The sequence below is a fragment of the Platalea leucorodia genome (genome assembly GCF_965183815.1).
Source record: "Platalea leucorodia genome assembly, chromosome: 2".
Classification (NCBI taxonomy): domain Eukaryota; kingdom Metazoa; phylum Chordata; class Aves; order Pelecaniformes; family Threskiornithidae; genus Platalea; species Platalea leucorodia.
Window position 1 is genome coordinate 79,775,824 of NC_138824.1, and position 22,804 is coordinate 79,798,627.

The following is a 22,804-nucleotide window of genomic DNA, read 5'->3' on the forward strand; positions in this document are numbered from 1 at the left end:
GTAGCTTAAATCTGGCTAACAAAGCCTTAACTGTGTTGCTGTCTGTTTGTACTCCTAAAAACAAGTGATGAAATACACCTAAATCATGTAATCCCACCTTCTACTAGGTTGAATTTACATGAGGTTTCTCACAGAAAACTCTTTCATTTAAGGTTGTGCTGAGTCTAAAAAAATATATGTAGAACGGGTCAAATAAAACCCAGTCTTTTTGCAGGAAAAAAAAGCTTTGAGTTTGCTTCTGGTTAAGCAAATTGATGGGAAATAATACTGTTAGAAAAGCTGGATATCTGAATTTTTAAATTGCTGACAATTTGGGGCCCTAAGAGTTGATATAATCAAGAGATGAAGTTACGAGGAGTTATGTAAACTGATTTTTTTCTTTGTTTTTTTACTGTACACAGGTACCTAAGGATAAAACTGGCCAGAAGGGAAAATCTGGGGGAAACTGGGGAGCTTGACTGTTCTTGCACCTGAGTAAGTGACTGCTTAGCTGGAAATCAGCTTTACGGAATGTTAAAACTGTTAAATATTTTTCAGCATCTCCGTGCCTAACTGCAATCTGTAACTTGAGACAATACCTTGGCTTTTGAATTGAAAAAGACTAGAAGTCCTAGGGCTAGCTAAAGGGAATGTTGTATAGACCCTTCAGTGCTTTGCAGTAGGCTTGCTTTTTATTGCTACTCTTAAAGCCTCCATAAAATTAAACATAGATTATATGGAGGATTTCTTGCTATTTTGGTGTTTTGCCTTTTCAGTTATTTAGCTTGAGACTAATTTCTGAGTTTGAACAACGATTCTGTTTCTTAAACTTGATCTTGCTCGTTTGTGATCATAATAAAGCACTGAGATTCAGCAGGACTGAAGTCCTAAGAAGAGGTCACGTTACGTATGAGGTCATCAGAGGCTGAGAAGATGACCTCATGGTGGCCTAATATGGTTGTCTTGGAAAGGGTGAATGTTCATTTCATGTTGCTTGAGACAAAAGCTATTGTCTCAGTTGGGTTTGCTTCCATTAAAATAGTTGGATTTGCTTCCATTAAAATAGGACAAGGACAGCTTTTCTTCATCAGCTTTGACAGGGCATGTGGCAGACATTCCTGGGCGTCTGAAGGTCCCCAACCAGTCCCAAACCCAGCCTACACAGGGTTCTCAAAAGGCAGGAAGAATATTTTTCAGTTATCCACCTAGCTTCCTTTCCTGGCAATGCAAGCGTTATTCTGGTTGCAGTAAATCATTTCACATGTCAAAAAGGTACTTTAGGGCCACAAAAATGATCAGAGGGGTGGAGCACCTCTGCTATGAGGAAAGGCTGAGAGAGCTGGGGTTGTTCAGCCTGGAGAAGAGAAGGCTGCGGAGTGACCTTATTGCAGCCTTTCAGTACTTAAAGGGGGCCTACAAGAAAGATAGAGAGGGACTTTTTAGCAGGGCCTGTAGCGATAGGACAAGGGGTGATGGTTTTATACTAAAAGAGAGTAGATTCAGACTGGATATAAGGAAGAAATTTTTTACAGTGAGGGTAGCGAAACACTGGAACAGGTTTGCCCAGAGAGGTGGTAGATGCCCCATCCCTGGAAACATTCAAGGCCAGGCTGGATGGGGCTCTGAGCAACCTGATCTAGTTGTTGATGTCCCTGCCCATTGCAGGGGGGTTGGACCAGATCACCTTTAAAGGTCCCTTTCATCCCAAAGCATTCTATGATTCGTTATTATTTAACGTATTTATTTATTCATGCATATTCATATATGAAATGCACGTAATAGTAATGAGCAGATAAGTACAGTATAGCATGAAACTTCTTTCTACGGGTAATGTATTTTTAGTAATGGGTAAGTTAATTGAGTTTTCTGAAACAATTGCCAGAGCTGGAGCCTTTCTTCCTGCTGGTATTTATTATGCTAAAAGAATTACGTTTAGTTTTGGAAGGCTTCAGTAAGTTGAATATCCTTACTGGTATCTACATTCAATTTTACAAAGTCTGCTTATCATCTGAGAGTCTTTCGATTTAATCTGGTCTAAACTTGTTATTAGTGCATTTTATTCCAAATCTGTGCTGTGGTTTAATCATATTCTTGTACTGAATGCATGAACTTATAAATTGATATTTGTCACGTCACTGTAAAAAAGTGCATTTCATTCTGCTGTAGTATTTACCTTGTTTATCTCTTTGCAATGGAGTAGTAGACAAAAAAGTCTCTCATTGCTTTTGATATTAAAGAGAATTAAATATATAACTTAAAAATATGCCAGGCTTTGTGAGCTATACACATATAAGACTTCTAATTCATTCAGAAATGCATTGTGGCAGCATTTACCGTTATTCTTTGACTTGTAAGTTAGGTAGCGAATCACAAATAACGCCTGAGACTGTATTACAAGTAACTGGTTGCTTTCGTGTACATTTGTAGTTCTCATTGAAGTGCTGGTTCCTGCAAATACTGTGCCTTGTCATACTTGCACTCATTGTGCATGGTTTTAGGAATTAGGTCTGCGAACTAACGAACAGGTGTAAGGTTTATTAAAGGAGAGTAGTTCAGTATTCTTAAATGATAATGGCATGTTTTGAAATCAAAATTGGCTCAACAGCTCTGTTTGAAATCCAGCAGGGACCTTTGAGAGAGGTTTTTGCCTTGTTCCTTTAAACTTCTCTACTAACACACAGCAAATGTTTTCATTTATTTCCTGCGTTATCAGTCCTACTCTGCATATTTTAGTCTATTGCTTTTGACAGTGATGAAAGACAGGTATTTCCTGACCTTTTGTATTTTGGGTGCCACATAAGATCAGCTGTTCGTTTCGGGAATATTTTCTTCTCCTGTCTTGTTCCCGTTTCCTCATTTGGAAGGCAGAGTTAGGAATTCCAGGTGCAAGTGCAATCTTTTTGGAATTATAGTTTAAATTTTGTGCTTGTGAACATGAGACAGAAGCTTGCCTATACAAAAGAAAAGCGGTGATTCTGCTGGGCTTGAGGATTTGTAGGTCTAGTGACTTCTGCCTTGACAAAGATATTGCGTCAGTGTTACGTTACTGTTTACTTGAAAGTTGTCCTTAATTGTTGTTTGAGGAAGGCAGAAGTCAAGAACTATTGAACTAAGAGATGGGGATAATCCAATTAAATTGTGTAGTCTATTCCTTTATGAATATAGGATTGATCTCCACTTTAATTTAGGTGTTTTATCCAGTTCATTATCTGCCAGTTATTGTAGTTAGTTCATCACCTACAGATTTTCCTCATTCAGACTTGAAATTGAGTATCCTGGGGCAAGATTTTTCCAGTTAAGCATAGAAATGAACTGGCCTTGTTTTTGAGAGCATCCTGCATGTAGCAGTTCTTGTGCCTGGTGTTCTGGAAAGATCAACGGGTTTGTGCAAATCTACATCTGGGTTTGAAGCAAGATAAAACATATCCGTTACGCAACCCTCTGTGTACTTTTTCAGGGATCAGCAGGTAATAGCCTGTACCGTAGCTTAGAGGCTGAAGTGAAGCCAACGGGTACTATTGCTACAGCCTGTTGATACTGTAGGATGAAGCTTTTCAACTTATTTTAGCAGTTCATTTCAGGGAGATTGTTGTTATTTTTGTGAATCATAGTGTATGTTTTCTGACAGTTTTTAAAGATAACATGCTCTGCTGTTCTAGAAGTCTCTGGCAACAAAACTCTTTCTCTACAGTATCTCTCTCACGGAGATCAATTAAGTTTCTAATTAGAGTTGTATCAACTTAGCATCTACTGAAATCCTAAAAAAGTTAATGTTTGACGAGACAATTCTAGATGCTTTTTTAATCTTATGAGAAACATTTGGTTGAAGATTTTTGTTTTTCTATGAGAGGGGTTCTTCCCTCTCTTGTTCGGAAAGTGGTGTTTGAGTAGTGGAAAGCTCCAGTATCTGAAATTTTCATAAAAAGGAACCAACCAAATTTATTTAAACAATTTTATTTATTAAAATGGCTTGTTCTCAGACAGCTAACAGAACTGTAGCTGCAACCTTCCGCCACACTTTCTGTCTTTGAAAGACAACTTATTTTGATCAGACCTAAAATGTTGATGAAATTATATCTCCTTGTTTTGCCTGAAGCCAAGTGTCACAGCCTTTCGTTGGTGTTTGGAAAGTTGTATATCACTACATTTGAAAGGTACCAAAGTCCTGTGGTTGGCCTCAGCATTAAAATACATAGACGTTTGTGCTTTATGAGGCTGTAAACCAGATAATTCATCACTAGTGGGGATCTGGAGGTAGACGTGGGCTTTTAAAGAACAATATGTTATATTACAAATTCCTTTGGAGGGGGAGTGTTTGTTTTTAGGAACTCCTGGAGAGTGGAAGCCTATTATGGTGGTATTGTGTGTGTAATAAATCATGTACTTTGCCTAGGTGGTTGGTTTTTTTTTTTTCTTAAAGGTCTAAGACCATTCAAACATTCTGTCATAACAAGTATAACAAGTAGTATCCTCTCTGCAAACACAGAAGAGGGGGGAAAACAATTTTTTTTTTTGAAGTATAAACATTCTCGCTATATAAATAAATGATAGCGTGTCACACAGTTCACGTGAACAGCAATGCGGCTGTATTGCTGTTGTCTGCCCAAATAACAAGAAATTAGAAGGAAAGAGGGGATGACAAGGGGGATACATATCGCAGATTGGCATTGTGGTATGAATGAATTGACGCTGTGGTTTTATGGGGGGGGACGGGATGACACGGACTCATTACAGGAGGCTTCATCTCTTTGCTGCTCTTCGACATTTAGAAAGCATCTTTAGTGATCCTTTCTGCAAACCAGCTCCTGCAGTAACTGGCAAAACAGAAGCAATTAGTGGTGTAATCTCAATGGGAATCTCAAGCTTCACTTTAAGTGCAATGATTAAATCCACTAAAATGATAACCATTGCTGCCAAGAACTCCTGTAATTGGTCACTAATGTATTTTGTTGTAGCAGTCGATAACTACTGATTTCATGCATGTAATTAGTAATGCATACACGTTTGGTCAGTAAAATTGAAAATCCTAATAACCGAGGCTAGAGGGGGTGGGAAGGAACACAGAGCTGGAGAACTGAAATAGTGCTCTGTTGATAGTACCTAACTAGAACTGTATGCTTCAATAAAACAAGTGTCCTACTGTGCTGGAATACAAATGGTCTGTCTGTGGCAGGATATAGCAAAGACGTTTGGCAGAGAGGGACTTGAAAGCTTCTGGCATAATGTAATTGAATTGGCCATTTCTTTAAAGATACAGCAAATTGTTTGCTGCGGCATTCATCATCATAAGGAAGGTCAGACAGCTTGCCAAACATATGATATTCATAATAAAAAGTAAAACGCTTATATTTAAACACAAATCATGTTATCATATTTGTAAAAGCTGTGGAAATGAATGGGAATATTTTTGGTGGCGCTGAGGCATTAGTAATCTAAGTAAGACTGTAATTCAAGAGGGGAAAAGTGTATAGTCAGGGAAAAGACCCCCAAGGGAATTCAGCTAGCGAGCAACATATGATTCCCCTGACTTGAGAGGGTAGTAGGTGTTTTGGCAGGAGTATTGCCGACTCTCTCTTCTGATCACTTCGGGGAAGATAAGCTTGTATGATCCTATTTTTTCCCTTTCAAGAAAACAAAGGGAAAAATAACAAAGAAGAAGGACTTAAGGTAGTCTTTAAAAAGAGAGAGAGACAAAATCTAAACTGAAGCGTTGCTGGGTTTTGTTAGTCAGTTACATTGTGACAGAACAAGATGATGCAAGAAGCTGTAGCATATCTGAAATTTTTTATGAAATTCTCGGTATTGGTAGACTGGGAAACCCCTCTCGAGTCGCATCCAGAACGCTGAATATAAATTGCATGATGACAGGGGCTTTGGGCCACACAGTGATGCCTCTGCAAATGAGTAGCTGTTAGCTTTTAGGTTCTAACACATTCAGGAGACTGGCATTTTGATTTCTTGCACCACTGCACCACTGATAGGGTTGGAAATGGGAATCAAAATAATTAGATTGGATATATAGATCCCAGCAAACCAGCCAAGAAAGTGGCTGGGCTGGGGAGGGCCGCTCTGAATTCTAAAATGTGCCGATGCTTTTTTTATGAGAGGGCGAGGACGGAAGGAGTAAACTAGAGTACAGGTGCTCGCCATTTATATTCAAAGCATGTGATAAAATAATTGAATATATGCTTCCTCCTATTAAAGCCTGCTAAAATCAGTAATAAAGTACATTAGTGTTATATTAAAAAGGGAGCACAAATTTTCAGGTAATATATCTTAGTTACAGCATGCACAGTGTACAGATAGGCAGACTGGGAAGGGGTCTTTTACATCATTCAAGGCATTCCTCCTTGCTGATACAGGACTGTTCCCATCAGTGCATTTTCTGTTATTTTATCCAGCAGTAGCTTTGGAGTATTCCCTCTGGCAATTTTTTCACAGGCCAACCATTGTTCCCCTCCAAAAAGCCTTTCCTGCTAGTCACTCAATATTTTCCATTAAAAATACCCATCCTTCCATTTATTGCTTGTTGAGTTTCCGTATCTGATAGAAAATGTCTTCCTTTTTCTGCTATGCAGATTCCTCCTTTAGATATTTGTAAACTATTACCCCACTTTATCTTTGCCCCACGTTGCCATTTTTCACCTGTACAAATTTATCTCTCAGTCTTTACTCAAAAGCCAGTTCTTCAAGTTTTTGCTTTTTAGAGACCCCCCCCCCCCCCCCTTCGTTTAGTCAGGAGATTCAGGAGTCCAGGTCGTCCTAAATTTATAGAGGATATATGTTTTTTCTGTTAGCATCTTTTCTGATGCCTTTTTTTTTTTTTTTTTTTTTTTTTTTTTTTTTTTTTACATTGTACTATGTAGCTTGCCTGCCCATAATGTCTTCTACTTCATTTATGGCTCAGTGCACTTTTGCCCTTCCTGCCCTTCCTTCCTCATTACTAATTTTTTTTTTTTTTTTGTACCAAACTTGTATCTTGCATTTTCCCGAGTAATATCTCTTTGTTACTTTCCATTTGTATTTCTATTTCCTTTTCATTGCATTAAATCCCAGGTCTTTCTTGTCTCTGCAACTTCTGATCTATCTAGTCAGCGTTAAGCATCAGTCCAAAATAGCCTAGTGGTTTGTGTGCACGTCTGCGATGAGGAAAGCAGTGGATGCAGTTCTCAGTGTCTCCTGTGCTTTGAAGCCAGATGTACAGGGCTGTGTCTCTGCTAATACTATATGATAACAACACATGCTTAAGTATTTGCCTGCTTTTGCAGAAGCCTGTCCTGCGTCCTGTCCCTAAAACACTGGCTGAATTTGTGCAAATCCAGCAGTTACTGGCTCCAGTTGTAGTCACTGGAAAAAGCTACGTTGAGCTGTTTCTGAACATCCTTGTTCTGAACTAAATACCAGCATTTTTCTCCTATTTCCCTACTCCAGATATTCCAGGCGATTTTAGATGTTAGTTTTCTTGCTGTGCTCTTCAGTTCATTATTTCACATTGCAGTACTCAGTTGTAAAGATAGTGACAAGGAATAACAAAGTGATGTCTTTTTGTTTTGATCTGTGCAAGCCCATAATATCTAAAGCTCCTTCAGAAGTTGTCATTTGTGTATCTTGAGGTGCGCTGCAGCCATACCGTACAGTTTGCATGTAAATCTACCATTCAGTGATAGGACATTTTGATGTAAAATTACAAGACTAACAAATAAAAAGTGTATTTACTATCCATATGGAATAGATGATATTTAACTAGTATGGAGGTGCAGTGGAGGTGCAGTGTGGAGGAGCAGTACTCATACCTGAAGCTCAAAGTGTTTGGATGTATTGGGGAGAGAGTTTGGGAGCTCTGGAGAAGCTCATCTTTCTGGCAGGAAAGTGATAAAATCCAATCTGTTTTGTCAAACAGAGACTGAAATTGTGAGTTGGTCATTATCTGGTAATAAGTGTATGAAGATTTATGACATGAGAAGGTGCTTTTGTGTGGGTTATGGAAATACAAAGATGCGCTGGAAATAAGATAAAGATAGAAGAATTCAAACAGGAAACAGATTTTGTTATTCCCCCAATATTCATACCTATTTTAAAGCTGCAAATTTGTTGAAATTGAGATGGGGATTTGTCCCTTAGCTGAAACTTTTACATCCTGTTCAGATTAATTTCTAAAATACAGATTTCTTTCAGTGTTTCAAAGTTACGTGTAATGCAAGAATTGCATGTTTTGAGTTTCAAAACTTGTGTTATTGAGGAAACCCAGTTAGATAACGTACTGGTCTCTTTTTGTCTTCATGCTTATGAAGGTCTTCAGTTAAGGTTAGGGCTTTCATTCATGCAGATTATTTAGCTGAGATGATGGTGATATGTTTGTGAAGGACAGCTGTAACACAGTAGTTACTGTGCAAGAATCTGAAGAAATAGTTCAGTAATTTGTCCTGCTCCAAAAGATACCTGGTGATGATGCCTTCTGCCCACTGCTGCTATTATGGCAGATAAAACATACAGCCCACTGAGGAGCCTGGTAAGGATTGACTGATGTTCAAAGTTTACTTGAGTGCTTGGCACTGATGTTTTATATAGAGAATTTGGAAAAAAATGTTATTTTGTTTTTTAATAATTTTTTCCTTGACCTTTATCTGCAGTGAAATCATCTGGCAGTATCACAGCCGGTCTAAATGCAGCATTTTATTTATGGCAATAATTCTATAGAAGAACAAATAGAGTTTGGCAGAAAAGAAGAAATGAAGGAATCTTAGCTTTTTTAGGTTAATACTTGCTGAATGTGAATGAATACAAATGCCACTGATTCGAACAAAGAGATCAAATTAAATACCTTGCGCAAGTTCCATAGTGTCTGTCTAAGAGGACTGCACCACTTGACCCCTGTGTTTTGAGTACTGCCATTCAGTCAACAGTATAGTAGTGTATTTTACACAGGCTGTAAAAACAAGGCAGCATGTTACACAGGTAATATTTTCGGTACCTGTTAAGAGTGTTAAATGCTATTAAATGTTTCCCATTCCAATGTATAAATAACCTTCTCTGATATGAATCCTAGGTGATGGAAGTACCTTACATATTTCAGCACCACAGTATAGCATTTGTTTTGTTTAGGAGACCTGCAGATGGCTTTAATCTTCTATTTTAAGTTATTAAAATCATATGATATAAACAGCAGGATGTGCCACATAGCTAATGTGATTGTGCTGTAACTCAGACCAAACCGGGCTGTTTCGTCTTTGTCAGGAAGACTTTTCTATGCTTGTTGTCTTATCCTTGGTTATTGGAACCATGTTTATGTCCTTCTACAGTCATCTTCAGAACTAATTATGTTCAGAGAATATCTTACCCCTTGCAACTTTTCACTACCAATGCACATTATGTGAAATGTCTTCTTTTGCTGTACAACTAACGAACTCAGCTCCTCATTATTCTGTGTTGAATTTGCTTTTGAAGGCCATCTGAAAATAGGTAAAAGAATATTCAAATTCTTTTGGTTTTTCTGGTCTCTTATGCCAACACGTAGAAAGATGGTGAGTGGTCTCCTCTTGTGAGATAGTATACAATCAAGGAGATTTTTAGATTCTTTCTAAACTAGTGGAGAAGTTTCATTTACACACAAACTTAGCTGTGAAGAGGTGCATATAGTTAGTTATTAAAAAAAAAATATCGTGGTTGTGTAGGACTCAGTTTTACCAAAGGATGTGGAAATTAGTTTTGTATTTTTGAAACAAGCCCCATTATTTTTATGTGATCTTAGGGGAATGTGTTTTTGAAACTTGCTTTTTTACTGTAGCAAGTTTTTTAGGCTTTCAATGTATTAGTTCTTAAATTAATAATACCCTTCTCCTGCCCATGTATAGTTTAGAAAAATTAGGCTTTTTTAGGAAATGATAAGTGACAGCAACAGTATCTTAGCTCCCTGCCTTGGGAAGAGCTTCCCTTATTTTCCTTTTCTGTGCCCCTCTCCAGGAACAAAAGCAATACAAAAATGCAGATGTTGAAAGGCACGAAAATGCGTTTAAAGTATTTTCCTTCTGTCTTGGAACAATGGTTGCTGACAGCAGAAGGCTTGCTTGCTTGTTAAAATTAGATTTGAATCATCAGTGTAATAGCGGTAGGAAATTGTAGGATGGAAGGGTGCCAGGAAGCCGATCTATATCTGCCCTTTCAGTACGCGTAAGGTGGGCCCTGAATGACTTTAGCTGGCTCCTCAGCTGAGCAAGTTTGCCCTGTGTGACAAGTCATGGGTACTGGTTTAAGCATCCTGAAAACAAATTACTTTGTACCTGGGCAAAAGCCATTTAGGTGGGATACCAAGAACAGATACAAGCAGAACAATGCAAGATGACTGTTACAACTTCAGCTTCTTAAGTGTGTGTTTCTTGTTGGTTCCTTACATCACGTTTAATTGGGCCCAAGCTCATTACCTCCCAGCATTTTGCTGGACTAGGATAAAAAAAATCTGTGTTTTGGGGCTTGGTTTATTGGGTTTTATGGTTGTAAAAACACGCTGAAGTTTTCATGAGCTAGCTTTCAGTAAATTAGAGGATGATGCGTGCTCTGAAGCTGCATCAGAGTCAGCGTCATTCTGGCTTATTCTGTTTTCTCCTCAGCTGTTTTAAGGCAGTCCAGTACCCAGTTGCTTCCTTGTTACAGTTATTATCCATTGGCTTTGCAGTAACCCAATCTATGGAAGACAGTGACCTCTCTATGCACCTTAAAACCATTCACGGAAATGGTGGTAATTCTGCTGATGCAGAATGCAGCTTCCCATTTAAATCTCTTTTTTCTTGCAGAGGGGCTGGTTATATCTCTGCTGTGTACTGGCTTCTACTTCATTTCTGGTGCGGTTTTAACACTATTTCCTTAAGCAGCTTGGTTCCTGATTACTTCAGGGAGTGCTTTGTGTGATATAATGGTAATTGATATCTGCTGAAGTGCTAAAGCTACCAGTCTCCTAATTTAAATTAGTGCCAGTCGGAGATGGGAGAGCCAAAAGCAGGGTTGTGCATGGGAGAGGAGTCTGCTTTTGGAAATTATTCAGTTTGCTCTCATACCGGAATAAGAATTTTCTGACCTTCAGGTCATGCGGTTATTCTTGTCCTGGGTGGCAAAGTGGAATCAAAGTGGTTGTGAAGGGACGATCAAGGAGGAATTTTGGCTTAAGTGTTTAATGATGTTTAGTGCGTTACTGTTCTCTTCATCAGTGCTATGAATGCAATCAGACATATTTTAAAATAAATCTACATAAATAACTGGCTTATAATAATGCAGCATTGGTTTATATCTTTTTATATCATTTGTTTATATCTACTCTATTTAACACTATTGTATGTATGTATCCATCTATCTGTATATATCTGGAGTTTATATATATTATGTTTATTTATTTTATGGAGACATAAGCAGTTCTACAGCTGGACTGTATTGTTTATAGGTATTATTTAATTGTTGGCAAATATTTGGAAGGCACAGGACCACCATAGTTTCATGAAACTGGTACAGCAAACTTGATTGTACCCAGGAAAAATTGAAAGTGTTGCCTGAGCATGAGAGGCCACCTTGAGTTGACCTGCTTGTGTGTTCAGCTTATAGACTGCAAGCCGTACTCCTCCATGTGCACCAACTGGAAGAACAGTGGGTTACGTGGAAGATTTTGCTGGAAGTTACTGATGTATTTGTGTTTGAAAAAAATCGGTGAGGATTGATCTAGTTTTTTCCCCAGAGTCCTTACAGGCCTGGTGGAATGATGTACTGCCAGGCAGGCTTCAGGTCGCCCAGATGACAGTGGTTTGCACAGCTCCACTGGTAGCTTATTCTGCTCTCCAAGTTGTTTCCAGAAACGTAATTCAAATTTTATTTTCTGTACATTGAGTCCATTATTTATTGTTAGATCTTTGCTGATTAATTTAATTGCTTGTCCTCTTTGCAGTATCCTGTGTCATATTTGTAGACAGTTGTTTGCCATGTTTCTCTAGATAAGGTCAAGAACGATTCCCTAAAATATCCCAGATACTTGCATTATGTGGAACTTTTTCATAAGCGTTCTTCCTATTTGTCTTGTAGGTATCTATAATGGTGTGTAAGTCTAACCTAGAATATTAAGGTTTTTATGGCCTTTCTACTTGTATTCTAGTTCAAGTCAGTGCATTGTGATATTGCATATACTCTTAATCATACTGTTAGCCAGTATCATCTTTAAACATATTCCATGTCCCCTGGGTGTCTACCTACCATCTGCTACTTTATCCCATTCGATTTCCTCCAGATTTCCCATTTTCTCTCCAGCATACTGTGCTGAAAAAACCCTCCTTATAGTTTCCCTTATTGATCTTCCAGTTTAGTCTTAATTACACAGCTAATCAGATTATGGTGACTTTTTCTATTTCTCATCTCCATGTGCTTTCCGGTTTGACCAAAAGCATATAGCCGGAGCTGATTCTCTTGGTTTCTGACACAGGTATTTATGTGCGTGCAGGATGAGAATACAAGATTCTTCTAAACACTGTTTTCTGTTCCATTCGCTGTGCGTGGTAGGTACAAAGACTTACGTGGGGCCCGGTTCTTCACAGCTTCAGCAGCCTCTCGGCCTCCACTTCCTCCTCTGGGCCGAGGGAATCCGACCCTCTGCAGCGGGCCCGGGCCGACTCGAACGCAGCGGCTCCCGAAGGGCCCATCCTGCCCTCCCTCCTCTTCTCCTTGACCCCGCGCTCTCGCTCCCTGGCCGCTGCCGGCTCTGTCGTTGTGCCGCCGCGCAGTGCTGAAAAATGGTTTTATTTGCGAGGTGAGCTTCCAGTCAGATCAACAGCCTGATCCAGGCCCTGTCCCCGACACATGGCAACAGTAGGACCTTAAATAAGCTTCGGCTGCCTATTAATACACAACGCTGAGTCACTGCTGAAACGCTGTGCTTTGCTGTGCACCTTTTTAAAGCAAACCATTGCCAGATCCAGTCTGCCGAGAACAGGCTATAAATCGCCGTCCTGGGCAATTGAGTGATGAGCGGCTGAGCCATGTGTGCGGAGAGGTGAGGTAGGCACGCGTGGAGAATTACCTCAGCGGGTGCCTGCAGCCACCCTGCCTCCGCTCGAGCATCGCTGCCCAGATAAAAACCCGGGGAAATGCTCTCCAAGCAGAGAAAGCAGCTTTCTGTTTTCTGTAAAACCTGTAGGAAATTTAGGATTCTGGGAAGATGTGTGAGAATTATTTACAAACACTGGCGGTCTTATTGCCCAGATGACTGATGTCAGTGAACTCTCTCTTGCTGCTCTTGTTGTTGTTATAGAAATACCTCAGCAGGCTGGAGCCCAGACCTGGTGACAGCTCCAAACAACTGAGAGAGCACCTTGACTGTTAACGGACATTAACCGACATTCCTGCATTGGGGACCGTTGTTTTATAGGGCAGGAAGGGGTGCATTCATTCACCGCTCATTTTTTGTATTGCTGGACAAAAGCTGGGCCTGATAGAACTGCATGTTTTCATGGCTAATGAGCTGAGCCAGGCCTTGGTTTCTGTCCATGTACTACAGGAATTAAACCGTATGGAATATTGCTGTGGAATATTTAGGTTCATTTATAAATACAAAGATTCATGTGTACAAATTGGCTTCAGTCTTAATTGGTTTAGAATACTTGATTAGACAACACAGCTGAGCCAACGTAACTCTTGCTGCCGCCGAGAGAGGTGGTTCGGCCCTCGCTTTTGTCTTCCCTCCCTTCTGGCCATATGGTGCTTGTCTGACTCCTCGCTCCACCGCTGAACTCCTTCCTTCCTGGAAGAGCTCAGGCCACTTCATCGGGTTTGATGGCGTGAAACAGGTGTGAGGAGCTGCGCGCTTCCCTTCTGGAAACTGCGTTTCAGCACGCGGGTTGCAGGTCTAGCGAGAAAACCTCCAGTGCCAAGAGGTACGAGCTAGATCAGCATGGGTTCATTTCTACTTACTGTTTTGATCAAGAGAAGGAGTAGTCTGGTTTTACATATATCTTCTGTGATATATTTTTAGACGTTACCACCTGCACATGATATAATAGTCCTGTGGCAAAAAAAAAAAGAAGAATGGTATTTCCAGCACAGATGGCATGACTGATAGAGCTGTGGTTTTACATACTTTGAATTTTAGTGGAGTGAGGAGACTTTCTGCTCTTAAACTTACGCTATCCTGCATTCCAAAATAAAAGATATTAAAAAATGCCGTGGTGCATGTATACTTGGCAGAAAAACAAGACTTACTACTTTACCCAGTAAAAATCAATGGTCACAGAACAAAAGTGTTCTTCACCAGCTAATCATGTAGGACGTGGCTACATTTCAGTAGTTGTGGTGACTGATGAGGGCATCACGTGTTTGAAGTATGGGTGCTCTACTTGTGTTTATTCAGACTTCGTCTTACTGGGGTTCTGCAAAGCTAGCGAGGGTCACCTTTGGTATAGGGCCATCCTTTACAGTAGCCCCATTGCAAAGCATGGCGTAAAGTAATGTAGTAACTTTGGAAAACAGTTACAGAGTTTGCAGCGTTAGGAATGATGGGTTAGGTACCATCTAGACTTAGAAATGGCCTTAGCAAGCATGTGCGAAAGTGCAAATGCAAAGGTCGCAGGGGCAAACTTCATGCTTGCACTCAAGAGCTGGAGCAGGCACTAGAGCAAGAAATGTCCTTGTCAGTGTTGCCTGAGTTCAGCTGCTGCCCTTGCCCCAGCGTGGGAGCGGCGGCGAGTGGTAGTGGGAGCTGCCCAGAGCCCGGGGAGAGGTCAGAGCAGGAGTGTGCCTCTGGCTGGAGGAAGCAAGGGAGAGGAGATGCCTCAGGCTTTGACAGCTCAGGTGCGCTTTTCTCATATTTAGGGTCTCCACAGTCTTAATAGCGTTTTTGTTTATGTGCCATCTCCTTGGCTGTTCTACTGTTTTCTGTAGAAAAAAGAAACTAATTAAGTGTAATGCTAAAAACACTTAGCATTGTCAGCAGTCCTACTTTTGGGATTTTGCATGACAAAATCTCTTAAAGCTGACCTAAACGAGTACCTTAGGTAGCAGGATTGTACTGCTATCTCTTGTGGACCAGCCACTGGAGGGAGATGTCTGACCTGGAAGTAATGAATTAAATGTGCCTTGCACCAGCCAAGCCAAGCCAGGCGGGTCTGCCAGACCCTCTGTGGGTCGAACTGAGCCCAAGGCGTGGGGACTTTGATGGCCTTGGGGAATCACCTTCTGTTTGTGCAGCCTCCTGGTGGAGAAGGTGCCTGGCGCAGCACACTCACGCCAGGCAAGGAGAAGCCATCGGAGATGGCCAAATGGTGGCATGGCGGCATGTGTCCCCCAACAGTTGGGCTTCCCTCCGGCCCAGCTGGGCGAGTGGCATCGAGGCTGCTGGGGCCTGTCCAGAGCCTGACTTCGTGTTGAGTGTGTTGAAATGAAGAGCCAGGGCTGGGCGAGCAGTGTGCGTAGGGTAGTGAGGGACTTCAGCAGCCGGTTTTTAGCTGCCTCTGCTGACAAAACCTAAGTGGGAATTTTTCTCCCCAGCAGCTTTGAGCGTAGCTAAGTCTGAACACATTTCACGTGGGACTGAAAAGGCATCTCCCTGCGCCCAGGGCTTCTCACTGCCAGATTTCAAAACACTGCTGCAAAATAAGGAGGTTTGCAAAAATGACAAGAAAGAGGATTATAATAGCAAACAGAAGTAAATGTAAGTATAGGTGATGATTATAATAGAAAATGGAAGCAAACTTAAGTATAGGTGTTATAGCTTCTTGCTTTACATGTGGGGACAGCCCTTTATATTCTCAAGTGATTAGCGATTTTGAATATCCAGATTTGTACACTGTAAAGGGTTGGGGTGCTTAGTGGTTTTGACAGTCTGGTCCCCTAACAAATTATTTGAGAGAGGTTATTTACAGCCACGTCGCTTATAAAAATTATGTCATGTTCGTGTGCACATACAGGTGCACATATACCTGCGTGTGTGTCTGCGTGTCTGCCGATTGCACGTAAAAATCACTTTCTTCCCATACTGACCCCAAGGTTTGGAGGCATTTTCACAGCGTGCACAAGGCAGTATCTTAGACCCACAAGTTCTGCAAAAGCAAAATATTTTCTAACAGTGGCAGTTAATTTTTGGAAACGCAAAACCGGGTCCATAAGGTTTTGCAGGGATGAACCATGGGATCAGCAGCTGGGGTAGGGCTGGCGCTGGCCGTGCATATGGATGTGTTTGCATCCAGGCCTCCCCATCCCTCCCCTCCCCCGGCCCCATCTGCGCCGCTGCGCCCTGACTCATACCAGGCAAGTGCAGAAATGGCTGTGGTTGTACCTGTTTGTGGGTGATGGGTTGTTTTTCCCCTCCGATCGCTGCAGGCACGGAAGAGAACAGCAGCTTATCAAGCACTTCAATCTGGTTTGCTGAGCGTAACAGCTTATGAGAAAATGGCTGCCTTGTTTTCCAGAGCTGTCCCAGGGATGACCACGCAAGAGAAAATGAGGATCTGAGCATGAGAAATCTCTCAGCAGTTTCCTGGGCCATTTAGCATTTATAAATACGCGATGAAGGATCCTTTTTCTTTCCAGGTAGCTGCCTGACTTTAGTCCTTGCAGATTTGCCATTCAGCACTGTGACTCTGGCTTGTCTGCTTCAAGGGTGTCTCCTTCTGAGGAGGGCAGAAAGGAGCCATTCCAAACCCTCATCAGTGCTCCTTGGGAGCCCTTCCGAGACGGCGGTGCGCGCGTGTGTGTCTATACGTTATGCATATATACGCATATATAAAAAAGGTGAGATTTTAGGCTTGAAATTTGTCTTCTAAGGTGCTGGTACTGTAGTCACTCACTTTTTAGTGATTATATTAATGAAGTGTTGTTTTCTAAAGTACTTAGTGCTTCTAAAAATTACTTTCTTCATTTTCTCACCTTTTGAGTGACATAACATTGCATTATAAGCAGACATCATCAGACGTGAAATAGAGAAGCATATAACCATTACATTGAAGTGTCTCTAGGCCAAGAAGCTTTTAATATTAATGCAGAAATGATCTGCACAAAGCAATTCCCTCTGAATAACCCACTACAAAATTCTCTGCTGTTGAAGTGCATTATCCCATTATTAGGTGGGACAATAAAAACAATTTTTAGCGAATTGTACTAGCTTTTTGCAGCAGTTTGTTTCCTTCCGTTCTTCAAAGGATCTTGATGCTTTAGTGAATTAATTCTCTCCGTATCCTGTTGAAAAAGGCAGAAATTGTATAAGGAATGCTAAACTCTAAGAGAGCAAGAAAGTAACTTATTTGGAATGTCATGGGAAGTCTTTTTAAAGGAGTGATTAGCTCCTTTGGCATTTGGACTTTTAACATAAACGACTGTCTTATAAACTCTGGTAGATTTAGCTGTGGCGGTTTAAGATGTGACGATTATCTGTTGTACTCATCTGCTGGGCTTAATCCTTCATCGACTGCTCAAGCAAATGCGAGCTGGCCTGTGAGCTCCTGTGGAAGCACTGTGGCCCTGGGCTCATGTAACCCTCTTCTGCCTGGTAGGTCGTGCAGGGGGGCTCTGGGGTCTGAAACAACCAGAGCTCTTAACAGCCAGGCTCATAATCATCCCCATCTGTTTATAGTCATAAGGGAGAGGAAAAAGAGTAAGGAAAAAAAACTCCAAACAAAAAACCCAAACAGAGCCAGGCATGTTGCCCTTAACTGTGGGCTTCCAAGTGGTGTTCCAAAAGTAGCATTTTCAGGTAACTACTAGCAATATCAATATTGTGGCACTAATGTACGTTGGTTTCTGAGGGCTCATTTCTTCCCTTGAATAGGCTTTTCCTCTTCTTCCCTCTCATCTCTTTAACATACTAGTGCAATAAGCCTTTTCTGCAGGACCGATGTTGCTTTTGAGCATAATCACAACCTATGCAGTCCAAATCAGTTGAAGGCAAAAGGTAGCGTACTCCCTTCATTTAGTAATGAAGAGCTGTCGAGAGAGATGTTTTGGCTCCCTTTTTCTCAGTTAAACATAGCACTGCAAAACCTATGCTAGAACACCTCCGATTCTGTGGATGCTGCGCTGCACATCGGTTGGAAACATGGGAGTGCCCATGTAGCTGATTCCCTCTTCCAGAGGTCGGCTGTGCTGCTTCAGTTATCACTGCAAGCCCAGGGAAAACGCTTCACAGAGATCACTGCAGCTGTACCAATATCAAACAGAAGATGTGTTCTTGTGAATCAAACCCTCGCTGTGTTTCCTTTGTATTTTCTAGAGCTGTCTAGATAACCTTTTTTTGTACTGGGGGAAAGAAGGGCTTTTTCAAGGAACTACACATTCAAATTGTATGTGTCTCAAAGGAATAGGAGGTATACTATTTGTAGGAGATATTACAGTTTGCTTCACATTTATTCTTCTGCCACTGTCATTTCTTTTTTAACAATTGGAGCAGAGGAGTCTGAAAATGGAACTGGAAAGAAAACTGCAGGTTTTGTTTTGAAAAGCCCTTTGGAAAGAGTACCTGTTTCATACTGCTGTGCCAGCATGGAAGCTGGCAGAGCTGCTCCTTCCCTCTGAGCAAGGCTCCACTGCAGTGCTTTTTGCAGCAGGCTTGTTACCCGACTGCCTGCTCTCATTATGTCCCTTGTTTTGGATGGGTCCCACAAGGTCTGTGACAACATGAATCCGGGCAGACTGTGACAGTCTGATCAGGTGACTCTAAGAGGTATCCACTTTAAAACAAAGAAGAACAAATTACCGCATTGAAAATGCTGAGCAATGTTTGTTTATTGGCTCTAACGGCACTGCACAGTGTGGGGTTTTGTACAAAAGCCCAAGTTAGCATGGTTAGCAAAACAGTGCGGCTTCTTTAGGGCAGTGCTTTACCTGGGCCAGTTATACTTTACTACAGGAAAAACGAAATAATGTGGAATGTAGTGTGTCTTGCAGTACTCAAGCTAGTACAAGTATCTCCTTTGCAGTGTGGCCTGGAGACATACGCATTGTTTTGTTACACTTTTCATCTACCAGAAGACATCCATCCCGTAGCTCTGATTTTATTCTTAAATTATAACTTCTGGGGACAAGGATTATCTTGTCTCTTGTTTAATCTGGATTTTTCTAGATTTTAATATCATCTTGCATATAAGACTCATGGTTAGGATTCCTAGGCAGCAGCTTAATACAAATAATGATACATTATTATTGATCAAGGCTTCCCGTCTCCTGTTATATCTTGAAAACAGCTGGCTGGATTGGATGCTTCTGAGCTGCTTTATACTGATATTTCCTGGCTTGTAATTCTGAAGAGAAGAATAAATAATTCAGACGAGGCTAGGAGGTTTTGTTTATCTTTTTAAAAAATGTTGCAACAAAATGGTTTGAGCATTAAGCCCATCTAATGTAATTCCAAATATTTTAAAAATAGAAAACGTACGAGATAATGTTATTGATGTTCTGTCTTGCCAAATAAATATTTCAATGGATTAATAACATGGAGCTGCTTTGGAGAGATCTCTGCTGGCATTTTTGTTACACAATGTGAACACTAGGCTGCTGATGTTAGGCCCTGAACCTGACCTACTGTAAAATGTTTACAATTCTGCATTCTCTGTGTTCTAAAAATGGAACAGCTTTCACAGTCTTATTCTTGTATAACTTCTCCCTTTCCACACAATCAAACCCAGAAATCAGCTGCTTGCTTTGCTGGGCTGACATGCATGCTGCTTTATTTTTCAATTTCATCAGTAATAGGCTTTTCCCAGATTGTAATGGTGCTCCATTGGCATAATGATGTTACTCCTTATTCACACCAAAAAATCTAGTGAAGTCTCTCTACAGATTCCACAGTCTTTACAGTGGGATTATGGAAATGAATAAAATGATTCAGATTAATAGCTTTAATTTCTCAGCACTTTATTCTAGCTTTTCTTGAAATAGAATACACATTTACAATGCTACTTTAGGATGCATTGAGCCTCCCTCTCTGATATATACCCCCTCTGGCTTCTGTGTTAGCTGGGCTTTGAAGTGATAGTATAATGCGTGTGTTCTGGCTTCCATAGAGGGGGGAAAGAGAAAAATAAAACTTTCTTCAGGATTTTTAAACCCTCTTCAAGACTATAGTATTACTATATCTTCAGTGATCCTGAAAGCCATGCCCACCTGAATACAAAACAAATACATCTAAATTACAAGGATTTGTTGCAAAATGTGCTTGTGAGCACAATGCTGAAGCCCCTCATAGGGAAGGAAATTTCACTGTCCTCTCTCTTGCATTTGATACCACTTCTGGAGCGTTTAAATGAGGGAGTCTGAAGTGTGCTCGGAGGACCAAAAGTCACAAGGATGTTGTCAGCTCCAACCCACAACAGAACTTGTCTTTAATAATATTCTCATGCAAATGGGTTTTCTCATTAACGTTACCAAGTAAATTCCATGGCGATGCTCGTGTGCGCGCAGGGCTACGTGAGGCCTAAGCAGTCTGCAAATGGATTTTCTTTTATTTCAAATAGCGGTTCTAGATTGAGAACCCCAGAGACAGAGCTTGCTTTCCAGTTTGAACTCTACTCTCTTTAAACGGATGGCAAAAAATCTAATGAAATTATAAAGTATGTGTGTGGTTTGTTTTGTTTTGTTTTTCTCTCTTTTTGGTTATAGGCTTTTCAGTTGCTCTTCGTTTTGTATGCCTGTGTGTTGCATTCTTCAGTCAGCTTTTGAGACTGACAGCACATCCCCAGCGTTGTGTTGCTGCCTTGTTTTGCAGTTCAGTTTGCGGTCCCCTGAAAGCATGGCTGCCCTTTCTGGCTTGATCTGTACCATAGGGCTCTGCTGACGAGGAGTGGACAGGAAAAAGGGGAAAGGGCCCTCCTCAGGGCCAGAAGAAATGCCAGCAGAGGCCCTGTGCCAAACTGTGGGTGCTTCTGTCATTGTACCTAGTGTCACTGGGGAAGAGGGTGGGTCCGTGATGGCGAATAAACACTTTCTGCTTGTATGCGTGGCATCTCTGCTAGGCCAGAAGAGGCTTTCTAATGGAGGCAGGTCCTCAGATCTGAAGGTCAGACCTACTTTAGAAAGTCTGGCTGCCAGAGTTCAAGCTGAAGTGGATATGTTATTCCTCCCTGCCTGTCCATTTTGCCAGTGAAGTACCATCTGGCTTTCATCGTTTGCTTTAGTGGAAGCTGCTTTGCACTGCTGATACCAATCCAAGGCTAAAGGTTATTAACACCTTTTGGCCCCAGCGGCGTATCCATATTAGCATTGTGCTATTAGCAGCAGGTAGCTGAAGGCTTTTTGACTTGTATGATTGTGGGTTCAGACAGGATTAGGCTTTATTATATTATTTGTGTATAAGTACAAAAAGTTTTATTTCAAAAAGATTTATTTCATAAATCTACGTAAAAAGAGGCCACTTTTATTGTAATGTAGCTACTCAGGGTACTTTATTGATGCATACATTTGGGAGAGGTTTTGTTTGTTTGTTGGTACTTCTGTTAGCCCTGAACCTATGACGAAATAAAACTGAATTGTATTTTTTCTGGAGCATAGAGTTTTAAACTAAGGACACACAAGCAAGTTACTGTGGGCTAACAAGGTATTTCTTGTTGAGCAAAGAGTGCTAAGTTAACTTGCGCTACTTTTTATGTGCCATGACGTAGAATATCTGCACAGGTACACCTCTCTATTCCTACGGGTAGTAAGTTACAGGATGTCTACAGAACTGCAGTTAGAAGAAGCCTTAAAATGCAGTTCTGTCTCGGCATCCAACTTAGGGAGTCATACTGCAGTCAGTGATAATCACAACTGTACCCATGCACAAACGGTACAGAATATACAATTTCCCAGTTGTGACAGGGAGCAGAATAAAATATTTTGTCATGGAGGGTCTGAGGAAAGGTATCTACCTGACTTTCTGATAGAGTCGGCAGTTAGTAAGTTGTTTTTATCAGTAAATTGGACAAATTTGATCTGGAAGTAGCAGAACATAGAAAGTGTGGAGCACAATAATGTTGCCACTAGAATCAGTTTTCACATTAAGATTCACAGACCTGGATTTGGCCCTCAGATTCACCAGTGAAAGTCTGGAATAGTTTAATCTGTAATTCCTTTGATTCTCTCCAGACGTACTTCACTGGAACTGAGTGCAGCCTCAGCCAACCCACTCCAGGCTAAATTGTTCACCTGTTTGTTCACCTATGCACGCGTTCATCTGCTCACCCACTGACACAATTTCCTATGAAGCCAAAAGACAGGGGCACATTTTATAAAAACATGGAAATCGTGAAATTCATAACTTTTGACATCCATGACAAATATGCAGCCATATCCATTACCAGTCCCCAGAGTTGTCTAGTATCCTTTCTTTATGTAATTTCTTACAGTAATTTTTTAAAAAAATCAATCTTCTTTTCACTTGTTATTTATTATTCATAGCATTAATAAGAGTTCACTACTTGGCTTTTATTTTCATCGGTGTCTTGGATATTTTAACACAGTAACTGTGCTTGGTTTGTTTCCTTGCTGTAGACGTTTTTGTGCTTTTTTTCACCGTGTGTTTTCCAGTTTTATCATCTGGAAATATTATTAAAGATATTACATACCTTTTCTTCATCCAAAGACATGGTGCATCTGTTGACCTTCAGGGCATATTGCTGGGGCCATCTGGTTTTCAAGGGAAGTGGGGGTCGGCAAGGAATGGGGAAGGGTTTAAGGCAGAAGGAGATATTAGGTTACTTATTTATTATTTGATTAAGGTTTTGTTTTGTCGCAGGATAAAACTGATTGGTACTTTGTTACAGCATTTGACTTTTTGTAGTCTTTGTTTGTTTTTTTTTTTTTTTTTTGTTTTTTTTTTTTTTTTTAATTGTTGTTGTTGTTT

General features: G+C 40.8%; 1 protein-coding gene across 4 annotated transcripts in view; it reads left to right on the forward strand.

Moving 5' to 3' along the window:
* TBL1X (transducin beta like 1 X-linked) overlaps window positions 1–22,804 on the forward strand; it is a 205,561-nt gene that overhangs the window by 56,388 nt on the left and 126,369 nt on the right. For 3 of the 4 annotated variants that reach the window (XM_082337750.1, XM_082337748.1, XM_082337752.1), the window contains one exon: window positions 402–474. The exons of the other annotated variant lie outside the window; for it this stretch is intronic. The gene's annotated coding sequence lies outside the window, so the exon portion shown is untranslated. The remainder of the gene's footprint in view (window positions 1–401; window positions 475–22,804) is intronic. 4 annotated transcript variants of the gene reach the window in all.